The following is a 14,522-nucleotide window of genomic DNA, read 5'->3' as shown; positions in this document are numbered from 1 at the left end:
AGATAATCCTAGTCTCCGAGTTAATGGAGACATAAGAGGAGAGAGGCAGCCCCACAATGTTGCTGTTGAGGAGGGAGTAAGTGATGCATGAGCTGTGGTCCAGGTCTGGATCGGAGGCTCTGACTGTGAAAATGGAGGCACCTGCAGGACTGTTTTCTGGCACAAATACATTGTAAGTAGATTCTTCACAGGCAAGGCAGTTGTCATTGATATCTGACATCCGTAGTGGGATGGTTTTGTTTGAGAAGAGAGGTGGGATACCTTTGTCAGCAGCTGTGACTGTGATGTTATACTCTGCATTCTTTTCTCTGTCCAGGGGACCATCTGTGAGGAGATTGTAGCAGCTCTTAGATGCTGATATTTTAAATGGGAAATGGCTTTCTAAGAAGCATGTAATTTTCCAGTCTTCTCCAGAATCTTTATCCTTTGCATTGATAAGAGGAACCATGGTGCCAGGAACTGGGCTATATAAGGAGGCAGGGGTCACCCCCGGGGCATTGTCATTCTCATCCAATATCTTTACATTGATGTTACAATGAGCCACTAATCCACCTCCGTCCTTTGCTTCTATGCCATCACGGATTTCTCTGATTCCTCAAAGTCAAGATTCTCCTTAACAGAAATCGTTCCATTTTGTGGATCTAGCTTGAATTTCTGGTAGGCCATTACTGGGATTTTACTGAAATGGTAACTGATCTGAGCATTTGAACCTTCATCACTGTCATAGGCTACAACTTGGACTATGGAAGACCCCACAGGGAAATTTTCCATCAGGCTGACAGTATAGATCTCCTGAGTAAAAATGGGCGGGTTGTCATTGGCATCAATAACATTAATCTCTACCTGGGCTGTCCCAGGTTTTCTGGGTTCACCCCCATCCACAGCTGTGAGGATCAAGTGGAGGGAGTGCTCACTTTCCCAGTCCAGTAGTTTCTGTAGCACCAGTTCTGCAAATTTATGTCCATTCAGACTATCAATTTCCAGCATGAAAAACTGGTTTGGGCATCACTAGTAATTCTGGAGAGTGTTCTTCCCAATGTCAGGATCTTCAGCTTTACCAACATGAAATCTGGCACCTGGTAATGTGGATTCAATTATTTCAAGCCTGATATGGCCTTCTAAGAAATATGGTGCATTATCATTAATGTCCTGGATTGCTACACTTATATGGAAAACACTCAAAGGATTTTCAACCACAGCTTTCCCAGGACATTCCCTCACGATCTGTCCTGTCATTCACATACGTTTCCTTTTTCTCCATTGATAGTGAAATAGTGCCTTTTACCTTCAGAAAGGATGGGCAGGTTTCTGTTCCTCAGTTCTCTGGCACTTAGACCCAAATCCTCAGCAAGATTTCCCACGAAAGACCCCTTTGCAATCTCCTCAGGAATGGAGTAATGAACCTCTTCCAAAACAGCTCCAGAGAATAAAGGTGATAGTATCTTATAAGATAATATCTTATCATCATGAGGCATCATGAGGCATCATGTGCCTCATTGATGTTTCAAAGCTCTTTCAAGGAGGATTCCTGTCCCCTTCATTTTCATGCTCTCTTTGATAAGCACAGGATTTTAAATTTCCACCAAGACAGGGAAATTTTCAGTAATGAAAAATTAACTTGATCCTTCATTTCAGCTTATGTGCTGCAGTGTTTTTCTTTTTTTCAGCCCAAGTGTTTGCCCCTGTGTTCTTTTGCTTTCCCGATCTGCAGTTTAGGACAAATTAATCTTTCTTCTGTTAAGCATCAGTGGATCTTCAGCTCCCTTCAGATTACTGCTTTGTCCAACAGCAGCACTGTGAGGTTGAAGCAGAGAACCCAGTGAATTTTTGCTAATGGATGTCATGGAAGATCTTGGTTGGTATTTATATGTAATGATCCAAATCATATTCAAATACAGTTTGTGAATCCTTTTCTGTTATAAAATAGAAATATTTGTGTTGCATTTCTGTATGTGTTTTCACCATTATAATAAGTAAAAGTTTCAACTTCAAAACAATAATATTACTAGCAGCAAAGAAAAAGCAATAATCAAGTTAAAACTTTAGTTTTCTGTCTCTGGTCTTGACAAAGACAGTTCCAGCACTTACATTTATTTCCAAGCAACTTAATGCTTAAATTAAATTTCTGTATGTGGCGCTCCTAATAAAAATGGAATAGCAGATTGCACTATTAGAGAGATTTTATTAGAGATCCATTTCAATTGGGCTTCAGGAACGGAATGTTTTGGAACGGAAACTGCCTCGGTCGCCCTGTGGGATGACCTCTGCCGGGAGAGGGACAGGGGGAGTGCGACCCTGTGGATTCTCCTGGACCTCTCAGCGGCTTTCGATACCATCGACCATGGTATCCTTCTGGATAGGGTGTCTGGGTTAGGAGTTGGAGGCACTGCACTGCAGTGGTTCTGCTCCTACTTGGATGGCCAATTCCAGAAGGTGGTGCTGGGGGATTATTGCTCTGTGCCATGGCAATTGTGCCATGGGGTTCCACAGGGCTCTATTTTATCCCCCATGCTGTTTAACATCTACATGAAACCGCTGGGGGAGGTTATCCGGAGGTGTGGGCTGAGGTGCCATCAATATGCAGATGACACCCAGCTCTACCTCTCTTTCTCATCAAAACCAGGTGAGGCAGTGGCTGTTCTGAATCAGTGGCTGGGCACGGTAATGGACTGGATGAGGGCCAATAAACTGAAACTCAATCCAGACAAGACGGAGGTACTGTTAGTGGGTGGTTCATTTGCCCGGCTAGGTGATATTCAACCTGTTCTGGAGGGGTTGCACTCCCCCTAAAGGATCAGGTTCGTAGTTTGGGGGTGCTTTTGGATCCAGAACTGTCACTTGAGGCACAGGTGAACTCAGTGGCACAGAGCACTTTTTATCAGCTTAGGCTGGTATACCAACTACGCCCTTATCTGGACAGAGATAGCCTAGCTACAGTGATCCATGCTCTGATAACTTCTCGTCTGGATTACTGCAATGCGTTATACGTGGGGCTGCCTTTGAAAACGGTCCGGAAACTTCAGCTGGTCCAAAATAGGGCAGCAAGATTGTTAACAGGGACTGGCCTGTGAGCTCATATTACGCCAGTACTTTTCCAGCTGCACTGGCTGCCAGTCCATTTCCGGGCCCGATTCAAAGTGCTGGTGTTAACATTCAAAGCCCTTAACGGCTTGGGGCCAGGTTACCTGAAGGATCGCCTCCTCCCATATGTGCCTGCCCGGACCTTAAGATCATCATCAGCGGCCCTTCTCCGTGAGCCCCTGCCAAAGGAAGTGAGGTGGGTGGCTACTAGGAGGAGGGCTTTTTCTGCTGTGGCACCCCGGCTCTGGAATGAGCTCCCTAGTGAGGTTTGCCTGGCACCTACATTGTATTCCTTTCGGCGCCAGGTGAAGACCTTTTTATTTTCCCAGGCATTTTAGCTTTCTAAATTTTTTATCTTTGTTGTTTTAAATCTGTATTTTAAACTCCTGCACTGCTGCTAGGTTTTATTGTGGTTGTATTGTTATATTGCAGTTTTAATGTTCTATATATTTTAAATTGTTTTATTGTGTGTTGTTTGGTTTTAATTTTTGTGAACCGCCCAGAGAGCTTCGGCTATTGGGCGGTATAGAAATAAATAAATAAATAAATAAATTTTATTATTTACAATAAAAGACAATTAAACAATTGAGAAAAGTATTTTACTGCTTGTATTCAGGCATCTTGAACACAGACACATCTTTTTTGGGAGGCATGTTCCTTACAATGTGCAAATGGATATCCTAAGGATGTGTCTGCAATAGTTTCTCCGAAAATTGTCTCACACCGCAAGCTCTCCTCCTTCACCTTGTCTCAGGTGCTCCAATTCCTGGTCCATTTCTGTTGACTGCTCTCAACGGCTTTGTTGCAGTGTCTCTTATCGTGGCCATTTGTCCAGTCATGACTGACATCTTGCTGATGTCTAATGCTGATCTTATGTATTTTGAGATATATATTTCTGACCTTACACAACACCACAGCTACTTCACCATCTCACTGATATGGGTCATCCCTCTCTGCTTGGCATTATTGTTTTAGTAAGAGATCACAGCAGTGCACAGTTTGAAATGCACAGATTTAGTATTATATTCTAAAATATATAAAGCCACGCCCACCATCCTAAGCTTGTATAGAAAGAAGTGAAGATTAATATTGGGACAAGGAAGTGAAGAAATGAGATGAACTGAAGAAAATGCAGCAGGGGTGCTGATGCTGACATGCTGCCTTGGACATCGCTACACAAGCCAGAATCTGCTGACCCGTCTCCGAGCATGTTTTGTGTCTGCCTTGCCTAGACCAAGAGGACAAATCACCATCTAAATGCAGAATTATTGAAAAGCACTTGCCAAACTGCAAAATTTCACAAGTACTTGAGATATGTTTCACTTTAATTAACAATAAGGAAGGGAAACGTCAGTGAAAAGTTGGAAAGCCATGGGTAAGTGGTAAGTTAGAAAGCTGCGATATAGGATAATATTAGGTCTGCCTATTTTTGCACAAAGAACATAAGAACATCAGAAGAGCTGTGCTAGATCAGACCAAAGACCTACCTAGGTGAGCATTCTTTTCCCACAGTAGCCAACCAGATGCCTTTGGGAAGCTCACAAGCAGACATGAGAGAAACTATTAGAACATACCCTATATATTTCAGGATGGCTGGTCACCAAAAGTCTACAAGAGCAGATTTGATTCACAGATGCTGTATAAAAACTGAAACATCAGGGTAAGGCTGCAACCCTATGCAAAGTCAGCATGAGCCCTATTGACCACAGTGGGACTGACTTCTGAGTAAACATGAATAGAATTGTGCTCTTTCTTATAGTAAAGAGTTATAGAGTGTGCAATGAAAATAAACTTTACCTTGATGGTAAAGGATGTACCATCTCAGGATGGAAATTGTTTCCTTCATTGCCTATGGAAGGAACACTAGATTCCGCCCCACTAAGAATATTGTCTGCAATCTGAATATTGGGAGTCAGGAAGGAAAACTCATTTTTCCTGGATTCTGAAGACAGACGGAGCTGGTAGGAATACGGCAAAGTCCCATCTTCAAAATTAGGGGGAAATACGGCACCGGCCTTGGAATGGGGAACGGGACCAAAGCACTGCAGGAACTTGGGATTCCCTGACCGCCGGAGCTTCGTCGTAATGGCCAGAATGACTCTCAAGAGGAATAAGGACGACATCGCAGCACCAAATAGAGCTGTAGATCAGGCCAATAGTCAGAGCTGGTATAGTATAAGAAACTGAACTTTGAGTCAGAAGGTCGTTGGTTTGAATCTCGCCTCTGGCATGAACTCACCAGGTTTCCTTAAGGAAGTCATTGTTCTCTCAGTTCCCTTCCTGAAATACGGGGATAATAATATTAACCTGCCTTACAGGATTGCTATAAAAATTGCAAGATAATCTACATGAACCACTTTTAATACCCTACAGTCAAATATAAATGCTGTGCATTATTATAGCCCAGGAAGAGTGCTTATTTCTTATAGTGCTGAGGGCTATAAGAAAGCCCTTTGGCCAACTGAAGAAGTGTAGCTATTTGGAAGATGTAAATATTACAAGATAATATATGCAAATCACTTTGAATAGTCTGCAAACACTGTATAAATCCTAAGTATCATCATCATTGTCTAAATAGCGTCCTATAAATTTCATGTAGATGCTAAGACTATCTCTCTGTATATCTATATCTGGGCAGATGTGCATAAAGCGCTTTAATACATGACATCTCCAGCTAAAGAATCTAATGGCTGGAAACACCCATGATCCACTCTAGAGAGCCACTGCCTGTCTGTCTTCTCCTGATGGATCTTTTATATCACTCATTCAGGAAGTGACAAGGATTTGCTAAACCACACGGAGTGGGAGAAAAAAAATATAAGTTTGATCTATGTTTGCACCCACACCTGGGCATGAAGACACAGAGATGGTGCATGGATTTAACTATAGGCTACAGCTTTCATAGAATAGTAGAACAGTAGGGTTGGAAGGGGCCTACAAGGCCATCGAGTCCAACCCCCAATCATAGAATAGTTAATAATTAACTTTATTAATTTATAAGTCTGATATGCACATGACTAATTAAAGCTAACTACATTCCCTCAGTGAGGGCATATGGACTACCAAAGTGAAGGCTGGGAACTGCCTTTCATGCCAGCTACCTTGAATGGATGACCTCACTGTGGGTCCAAGCACTGAATCAATATTGAAACTGGCCTTTGCTCTCCACTGCTCACACACCCCAACTGTGTGCAGAGGAGGACCTTTAAGCATCATTAGCCTAAGCTGGTAAGGTTTAGAGTCAATGAGATCATCAGAGCTGAAGAGAAGCTACCCTCCTCAGATCCCCCCAAGCCAGAACTCCATGAGAATTTGGGTAAGCCTCCTTTGTCACTTTGATCACCATTGCTTTCTTAGGCTTCCAAGTGTCCCAGAACATTTCAGTTGTGACCTATTTAAGAGGAAATGTAGAGTCCAAACAAAGCCAGTCTTTAATCCTCCATTGTGTGTCAGCGCAAAAAAAGCTCCTGTCTTTCACCCAGTTTAGGAATGGGGAAAAAATATTGCTACTTAGCTCCAATTGCCAACCAGTGGATTCTGTCCTGTGGGAAGCTGAGAGGGTGGGCTATTGCCACACCAAACAGAGGTCCAAGGGCTGACAGGACTGCTGTAAGAGCAAGGCCACAGCCGCCCCTATTGGCCATGCTGCACACAGCAGAACTGATAGCATCCCCCAATAGCTCATCCCTCCAAAGGATGGGAGCAAATCCTGTGTGAGGAGGCAGTCTGAGGAGTGCAAACGCATTATCGCCAGAAAGCTGGGAGGGAGATGAGCTCCAGTATTAAAACTGGAGAAAAGTGTGGGCTTGCAAGGTGGTCTTCGCAGCCGACATTCGAACAGATGCCATCAATCTGATCAGTGCAACCCAATCTGAAGTGCTGGGCGCTCTAACCTCTATTGAATGAAATGGGGGAGCTCTAGATCTGCACCAGTGTTTCTAAATACTTTGTGCAGTGATTTTCAATATGAACTACAGGCAGCACATTCAGATTTCTGAGTGGAATTACATAAACAGTCTAATCCAGCCAATGGCCATGCGGCTGGGAATGATGGGAGTTGCAGTCCAACACATCTGGAGGGCACCAGGTGGGGGAAGACTGGTCTAATCCATATCCTAGATTCAAACCAGTTTACACCCCAGAACTCAATGGGATTATATCACCTTAAATCCAGGTAGCTGCAGTTCACTGCAGTTGAAAAATGATACCATTTACCTAATATTGTAATACTAATATTGTAGTAACTGGATTAATTTGGTCATTCCGGAACCAAATTACCACCAAAATATGATTAGACCATCTAATCACAATGTACTTGATAATATACAAGACACAAATAAAGTTTTCATATGAGCAAATTTATAATTAGCCTGCTTTTCTGGACATTTAACTAAAGCATAATTTGCAAAGCCCTCTCAAAATAGTATGTCTATACAAACCATATTAAAATCATATTTTAAAAATTCTAACAGTGATAGTATTTACTGCTATATGGAAATAATGCCATCTCCTTATACAGTAAAATCTTTTTCACAGTAGTCCTGAAACTTCCATGATATGAGCAGAAAAACAATTATTCCCATCAATACATTTCATAGCTAAGTAATTTAAGCTCTAATTATGAAAACACTATACAGAAACTGGAATAGTCCAAATATCTACAAGAGAAGTACTTGCACCAACTGATCTGGAGCTCCGGGCTCAGCTATTTAGCAAAGCTATAGACTTCAAAGGAAAAATTCACAAAAGCCAAATGAAATAAAGGACAATCTAGTTATTTCTAGATAGGATACTAGACAGGAAATCAACTAACGATTCAAAAACTAAAAGGCAGTCACACCGGCACTATAAAAGTAGTATTGCAGTGTCAGTAGCAGTAAAGAACTATGTAGAGTGCCATGCATGCTATTCCAGAAAACAAATCTTACCTCTTCAACAATTTCCATCTCAGAATTAAAATTGTCTCCTCCAATGCCTATACCAGCTTTGTCATTGCTAAGAATATTGTCTGCAATATGAACGTTGGAAGTCAGCAAGGAAAACTCATTTTTCCTGGATTCTGAAGACAGACAGAGCTGGTAGGAATACGGCAAAGTCCCATCTTCAAAATTAGGGGGAAATACGGCACCGGCCTTGGAATGGGGAACGGGACCAAAGCACTGCAGGAACTTGGGATTCCCTGACCGCCGGAGCTTCGTCGTAATGGCCAGAATGACTGTCAAGAGGAATAAGGATGACATCGCAGCCAAGGCCAGCACCAAATAGAGCTGTAGATCAGGCTGATAGTTGGAGCTGCTCGACTGGGTTTTCATCTCCGGAAGGGCCTCCTGGAAGTTCTCAGCAAACACCAGGTTCAGAGTAATGGTGGCCGAGAGAGGCGGCTGCCCGTTATCCTTCACCACGACCACTAGCCTCTGCTTCACCGCATCCCTCTCCACAAAGGCCCTCGCTGTCCTGATCTCACCAGTGTGAGAGCCAACAGTGAAGAGCGCTGGCTCAGTGGATTGAATCAGATGGTAGGACAGCCAGGCGTTGTTTCCGGAATCAGCGTCCACGGCCACCACCTTTGTTACAAGATAGCCTGCCTCGGCTGAACGAGGCACCATCTCAAACAAGGCAGAGCCTTTGGCTTCTTGCGAAGGGGACAGGATACGAGGGCTGTTATCATTCCGATCCAGAATAAACACCCTCACGGTAACACTGCTGCTGAGAGGGGGAGAACCACCATCTTGGGCCTTCACTTGCAGCTGGAACTCCCTGAATTGTTCATAGTCGAAGGACCGCTGGGCATAGATTGTGCCAGTCCCAGAATTAATGGAGATATATGAGGAGATGGGGAGCTCCTCAATGTTGCTGTTGAGGAAGGAGTAAGTGATCTGTGAGTTTTGGTCCACATCTGGGTCAGAGGCTTTAATGCTGAAAATGGAAGCACCGGAAGGATTGTTTTCTGGCACATAGATGCTGTAGGAAGGCCTCTCAAAAGCAGGGGCATTGTCATTGACATCAGAGATTCGTAGGGAGATGGTTTTATCTGTGGAAAGAGGTGGGGTTCCTTTGTCACTGGCTGTGACTGTAATATTATACTCAGGAGTTCTTTCTCTGTCCAAGAGACTGTCTGTCAGGAGCTTGTAGTAATTGTTAGAAGTGGGAATAATTGTGAAGGGCAAATCGTCTTGTAAATAGCAAGTAACCTTTCCATTGTCACCAGTATCTTTGTCATTTACATTGATCAGAGCAATTAAGCTTCCAGACTGAGAATCCTCAGGGACTGGGCTAAACACAGATGCTAACGTCACTTCTGGGGCATTATCGTTCTCATCGATAACACTTATTTCAATGTTGCAGTGTGCCATTAATCCACCTCCATCTTTTGCTTCTACTGTAATAGTATATTCTTTGGTTTCCTCAAAGTCCAACAGCCCAGTAAGGGTAACTAGTCCATTAACTGGGTCCAAGCTGAATTTATTCTGGCTATTCACTGGTATGTTGCTGAAATGATATCTGATCTGGGCATTTGTACCATCATCTTTATCAGAAGCTGTTACTTGGACCACAAGGGACCCAACAGGAGCATTTTCATGCAAACTGATCTTATAGACATCATGAGTGAAAATGGGTGGGTTGTCATTGGCATCAGTGACATTAATCCATATCTGGGCAGTCCCAGTTTTTCTAGGTTCGCCGCCATCCAGGGCTGTAAGGATCAAGTGAAGGGTCTGTTCAATTTCCCGGTCAAGTGGTTTCTGCAGCACCAATTCTGCATATTTATTCCCATCTTTTCTCTCTCTAACTTCCAGAGTGAAGTACTGATTGGAGCTCAGCTGGTAACTCTGGAGAGAATTCACCCCAATGTCAGGATCGTCAGCTTTCCCAAGGAGAAATCGGGTGCCTGGTAAAGTGGATTCAATTATCTCCAAATTGATATTGCCATTTAAGAATTGGGGTGCATTATCATTAATGTCTTGGATTGCCACTATTATATGGAAAACATTGAGAGGGTTTTCAACTACTACCTCCATGTTAACAGGGCAAAGAGGAATTGTATCACATATTTCCTCCCTATCTATTCTTTCATTCACACAGAGGTTTCCGTTCTCAGCGTTGATACTGAAAAACTGCATTTTAGCTACAGAGACAGCATGCAGATTACGCCTTGCTAGGTCTTTGGTACTCAGTCCCAGGTCCTTGGCGAGGTTCCCCACAACGGAACCCTTTGCCATCTCCTCAGGGACTGAATAATGAATCTGCTCAGAGGCAGCCCAGCAGGAGCATGACGACAGTAAGAGAAGCAGTACTTGCCTTGCGAGCGCCCTGCCATCCTCTTCCTCCCTTCTGTCCATCTGGCTCTATGAAAATTGGCCACTTCCTTTTTCTTTTTTTTTGCAGCTTATAGTGATCACATCAAATTCTCCACAAGGTGCTAGATATCTCTGTAAGTAAAAATAAGCTTCCTTTCCTCTTAAATAGTGAAGATTACAACTCTTTCCTGTTTCCTTTTTTCAGCAAGATTGCTGTGTCCTTGTGGTCTGCTATTTGCCCACTCTGTGCAGCACTGATGAAAGATCCTTTCTTTGGGCACCACATTGGCCAACAGTGACACTCTGAGGCTCAAACAAAGAATTGCAGGTGATGCTTTCTCAGCTTATTTAGAACAGAAATACTGCTCATCTTTTTCTATTATAAGAATAAGCACGTATTTAACAATTTGTGTTCCAATCTGTGTCACATCTCTGCGAATACTCCCTCCTTTAAATTAATACTTTATTTCTTTGTTGATTCTTTCACATAGGCCAGTTGCTTTGAATGTAGTTGCAATGAAACTGCTATGTAACTATGATGAGAACTTCCAAATTCACAGTCAGGTTATGTCACGAAGTCCAACTCCTGAAATCATAATCCCTACACTGTCATCTTATTAGTTTTGATTTCCAGTTTCTCTGGCTGAGAGAGAAGCAGAAGTATTTTTTTGAAAAAATAATTGAAGATTGAAAAAGTTACTCATACAGGTTACTGGGGATGTGAGGCTGATGCTGAAAGTAGCAGCCCTCTTTCTCCCCCTCTCCTCCACCCAAAAACCTCCCAGGAAAACAAAATATGTGACATGATGGCATCGCTTTGCAAGCTTCCCCACCCTCAGGAGAGTCACTATGAGATGACATTTTAAACATTTTGTTTCACCATTCATTCATTTCATTTCATTTCTATACTGCCCAATAGCTGAAGCTCTCTGGGCGGTTCACAAAAATTAAAACCAAAAGGCATAGGATAAAACAATATAAAATATAAAAGCATTAAAAGCACAATATAACAATACAACCACAATAAAACCTAGCAGCAATGCAGGGATTTAAAACACCAAAGCTAAAAGACTAGGAAGCTAAAATGCTAAAATACTGGGAGACTAAGAAGGACTTCACCTGGTGCTGGAAGGAATACAGCATAAGTGCCAGGCAAACCTCTCTAGGGAGCTCATTCCACAGCTGAGGTGCCAGAGCAGAAAAGCCCCTCTTCCTGGTAGATGTTATAGGTGACAGAAAAGGAGGAGACATGGGGCTGCAGCTTTTGTCATTAATTCGAACCAAAATACTGAGTCCTTCCATATGAAGCTGTAGAGTTCCACCCTCTGAGAGCTCTATTACATTCATTGCAAGGTCATGAAATGTTACATGTAAGTGTCTTTCTTTGTTCCATCAGGAATGGAAAAGCAACTGTGCCTAGTAATGCTGTAACTAGGCATTACTACGTACGTTAAACGTATGCAGTAATGCCAAACGTAAGCCAAAGGGATGGGATTGCCTAGGGAGAGAGGGTACCTAGAAACAGATTGCCATCTGCTCCTTGGTTTTCTGTGGGGCAATGAATTGCTTGGGACAATAGCCTGAGGGCAGGTGGACAAAAACCTAGAATAATCATAACTGAACATGGGTAGAGCACAATGTTCTGGTGGATGAACTTTGTACCAACTGTAGTTTTTGAACTGTCTTTACAGATAGCTCCATGTAGAGAGCATTGCTCTTATCCAGTCTGGATGTACTTAGGACATGACTAACTACTACCTTTTCCAGGTAAGGCTGCAGCTGGCAGACCAGAGAAAGCTGGTAAAAGGTGCTCCTAGCGATTGATATCATCTTAGTATCCAAGGATAACACTTGGTCTAGTGTTCCCAAGCTGTGTACTCCATTCTCGATGGGGAGTGCAAACCTATCTAGAATTTCCAACAAGTAGTACATCTATCTTATCTAGATCAAGTTTCAGTCTGCTCACCATCATCTAACCACTGGCCCAAAACACTTGTTTAATTTGCACCAGCTGCCCAAAATTGGGAGATGGAAATGAGAGGAGACACTAGCAGAAACCTCCAGATGACATCTCCCAGCAGTTTCATGTGGATGTTGAAAAGCATGAGGGATAAGATGGAACCTCTAAGACAGGCTAGGCTGAGAGAGAGTGACTTGTCCAGTGCCACTGCATGAGATTCTTGGATAAGTGGAGATTCGAACCCAGGTCTCCTTGGTTCAACACTCTATCCACTGCTCCACAGTTTTGGGAGATGCAACCTCTCAAAGCCACAGTAGCTAAGTAATGCCATGATACACATATTCCTAATATCTGTACTTACACTACATATATTCTGTTCATTCTTGAGACACTTTTTCTAGCCATTTCCTTCCTTACCTTCTTTTAAAGTGGTCAAATATGAACTCAAATTACTATGCATCAGATAATAGCAAAAGAAAAATATACCATCACGCATTTTTCCTTCCAAAACCAAATTCCTCTAACCAAATATTTATTATTAGAGAGTATAAAAACTGCAATGAGGCGGGTTTACAACATGTGTATGACGAAAGGTCCCAGTCCACACGTGCATATTCATCCTTTGATGACTGCACCATCCAGCAATGGCTTGCACATGTGAATGCACCGACACAGATATTTTATTTATTCATTCATTTATTATAAATAACACCACAGACAGAATTGTCATGAGATCTGAAATGCAAACACAAGTTATCAGAACATATATCCAGCCATTAGTTCAACTGCCAAGTTATTAAGTGACAAGTGATGTACATGTATGTATGAACCAGCCCTGGGTTCTATATACAAAGTGTGAATGTACATAATTTACTGTGTTTAGAAAAGCATACATGCTTATGAATAATAATAGATAAAAGCAGTTGTCCTGTGAGAAGTGAAATCTTTTGGTTCATTGTATTACAACCTATTCTCTACCATTTCAAACTCCTGAATTGCTTCAGGCTTTATATAACACAGCTCCCTGTCTCCCACTAAATGTAGCTTTCCTAGTCTTTTAAAAAAATGTCAAAAATGCCAGTAATAAAGAACAGCTTGTATTTATTATGACAAAGAAAAGGCAGAAATGCTCAATTCCTACTCTGGCTCAGTCTTCTCCCAAAAGATGATCTATGACCCCCCTGGCAAAGGCGAAGTACAGGCTGAAGGGGCAGGATTGCAGCTTGAGATTGATAGGCATAGGGTCAAGGAACATCTAATTACTCTGAATGAGTTCAAATCTCCAGGGCCAGATGAACTGCACCCTAGAATAATAAAGGAACTGGCAGAAGAACTCTCAGAACCACTATCTATTATCTTTGAGCAATCATGGAGGACGGGTGAAGTGCAAGGTGACTGGAGGAGGACTAATGTTGTTCCTATCTTCAAAAAGGGTAAAAGGGAAGAATGTGGGAACTACAGACCAGTCAGTCTGACATAATCCCTGGGAAAATTCTGGAGCAGATTATCAAGCAATCCACCTGGAAGCACAAAACTGATCTCATTTTTTGATCAGGTAACCTCCCTTGTGGACTGTGGGAATGCTGTGGACACAATATACCTCGACTTCAGCATAGCTGTCAACCAAGTGCCCCAGGATATCCTGATGAGCAAACTAGCTCAAAGTGGGCTAGATGAAACAACGATCAAGTGGATTGACAGTTGGCTACAGAATTGGACTCAAAGAGTGTTTATCAATGGGATCTTCTCAAACTGGGGAGAGGTAATGAGCAGGGTACTACAGGGCTCAGTGTTGGGCCCAGTGCTCTTCAACATTTTTATTAATGACTTGGAGGAGGAGGTGCAGGGAATGCTGATCAAATTTGCAGACAACACAAAATTGGGCGGGATGGCTAATACCTTGGAAGACAGAAACAAAATTCAAAGTGATCTGGATAGACTGGAGCGCTGGGCAGAAAACAACAGAATGACATTTAATAGGGATAAATGCCAAGTTCTGCACCTAGGAAAAAGAAACCAAATGCACAGTTGCAAGATGGGGGAATACGTGGCTCAACAACACTATAAGCGAGAAGGATCTTGGAATTGTTGTCGATCACCAGCTGAATATGAACAAAAAATGTGATGTGGCTGCAAAAAAGGCAAATGCTCTTTTGGGTTGCATTAATAGAAGCATAGTTTCC

General features: G+C 42.5%; 1 pseudogene across 1 annotated transcript; it reads right to left on the bottom strand.

Moving 5' to 3' along the window:
- Positions 1 to 1,712: 1,712 nt before the first annotated feature.
- On the bottom strand, positions 1,713 to 12,292 carry LOC146347588 (protocadherin gamma-B1 pseudogene; annotated as a pseudogene). The gene is made up of 2 exons (XR_014790448.1): positions 8,010 to 12,292; positions 1,713 to 1,913 (listed from the first exon to the last, which is right to left on the bottom strand). The product of XR_014790448.1 is annotated as a protocadherin gamma-B1 pseudogene (transcript).
- Between the last annotated feature and the right edge of the window lie 2,230 nt (positions 12,293 to 14,522).

Source organism: Heloderma suspectum, chromosome 4, assembly GCF_057233095.1.
Source record: "Heloderma suspectum isolate Gila_16-S chromosome 4, 16-S_ref, whole genome shotgun sequence".
NCBI classification, from domain to species: domain Eukaryota; kingdom Metazoa; phylum Chordata; class Lepidosauria; order Squamata; family Helodermatidae; genus Heloderma; species Heloderma suspectum.
This window is presented reverse-complemented; position numbering and strand designations above follow the sequence as displayed.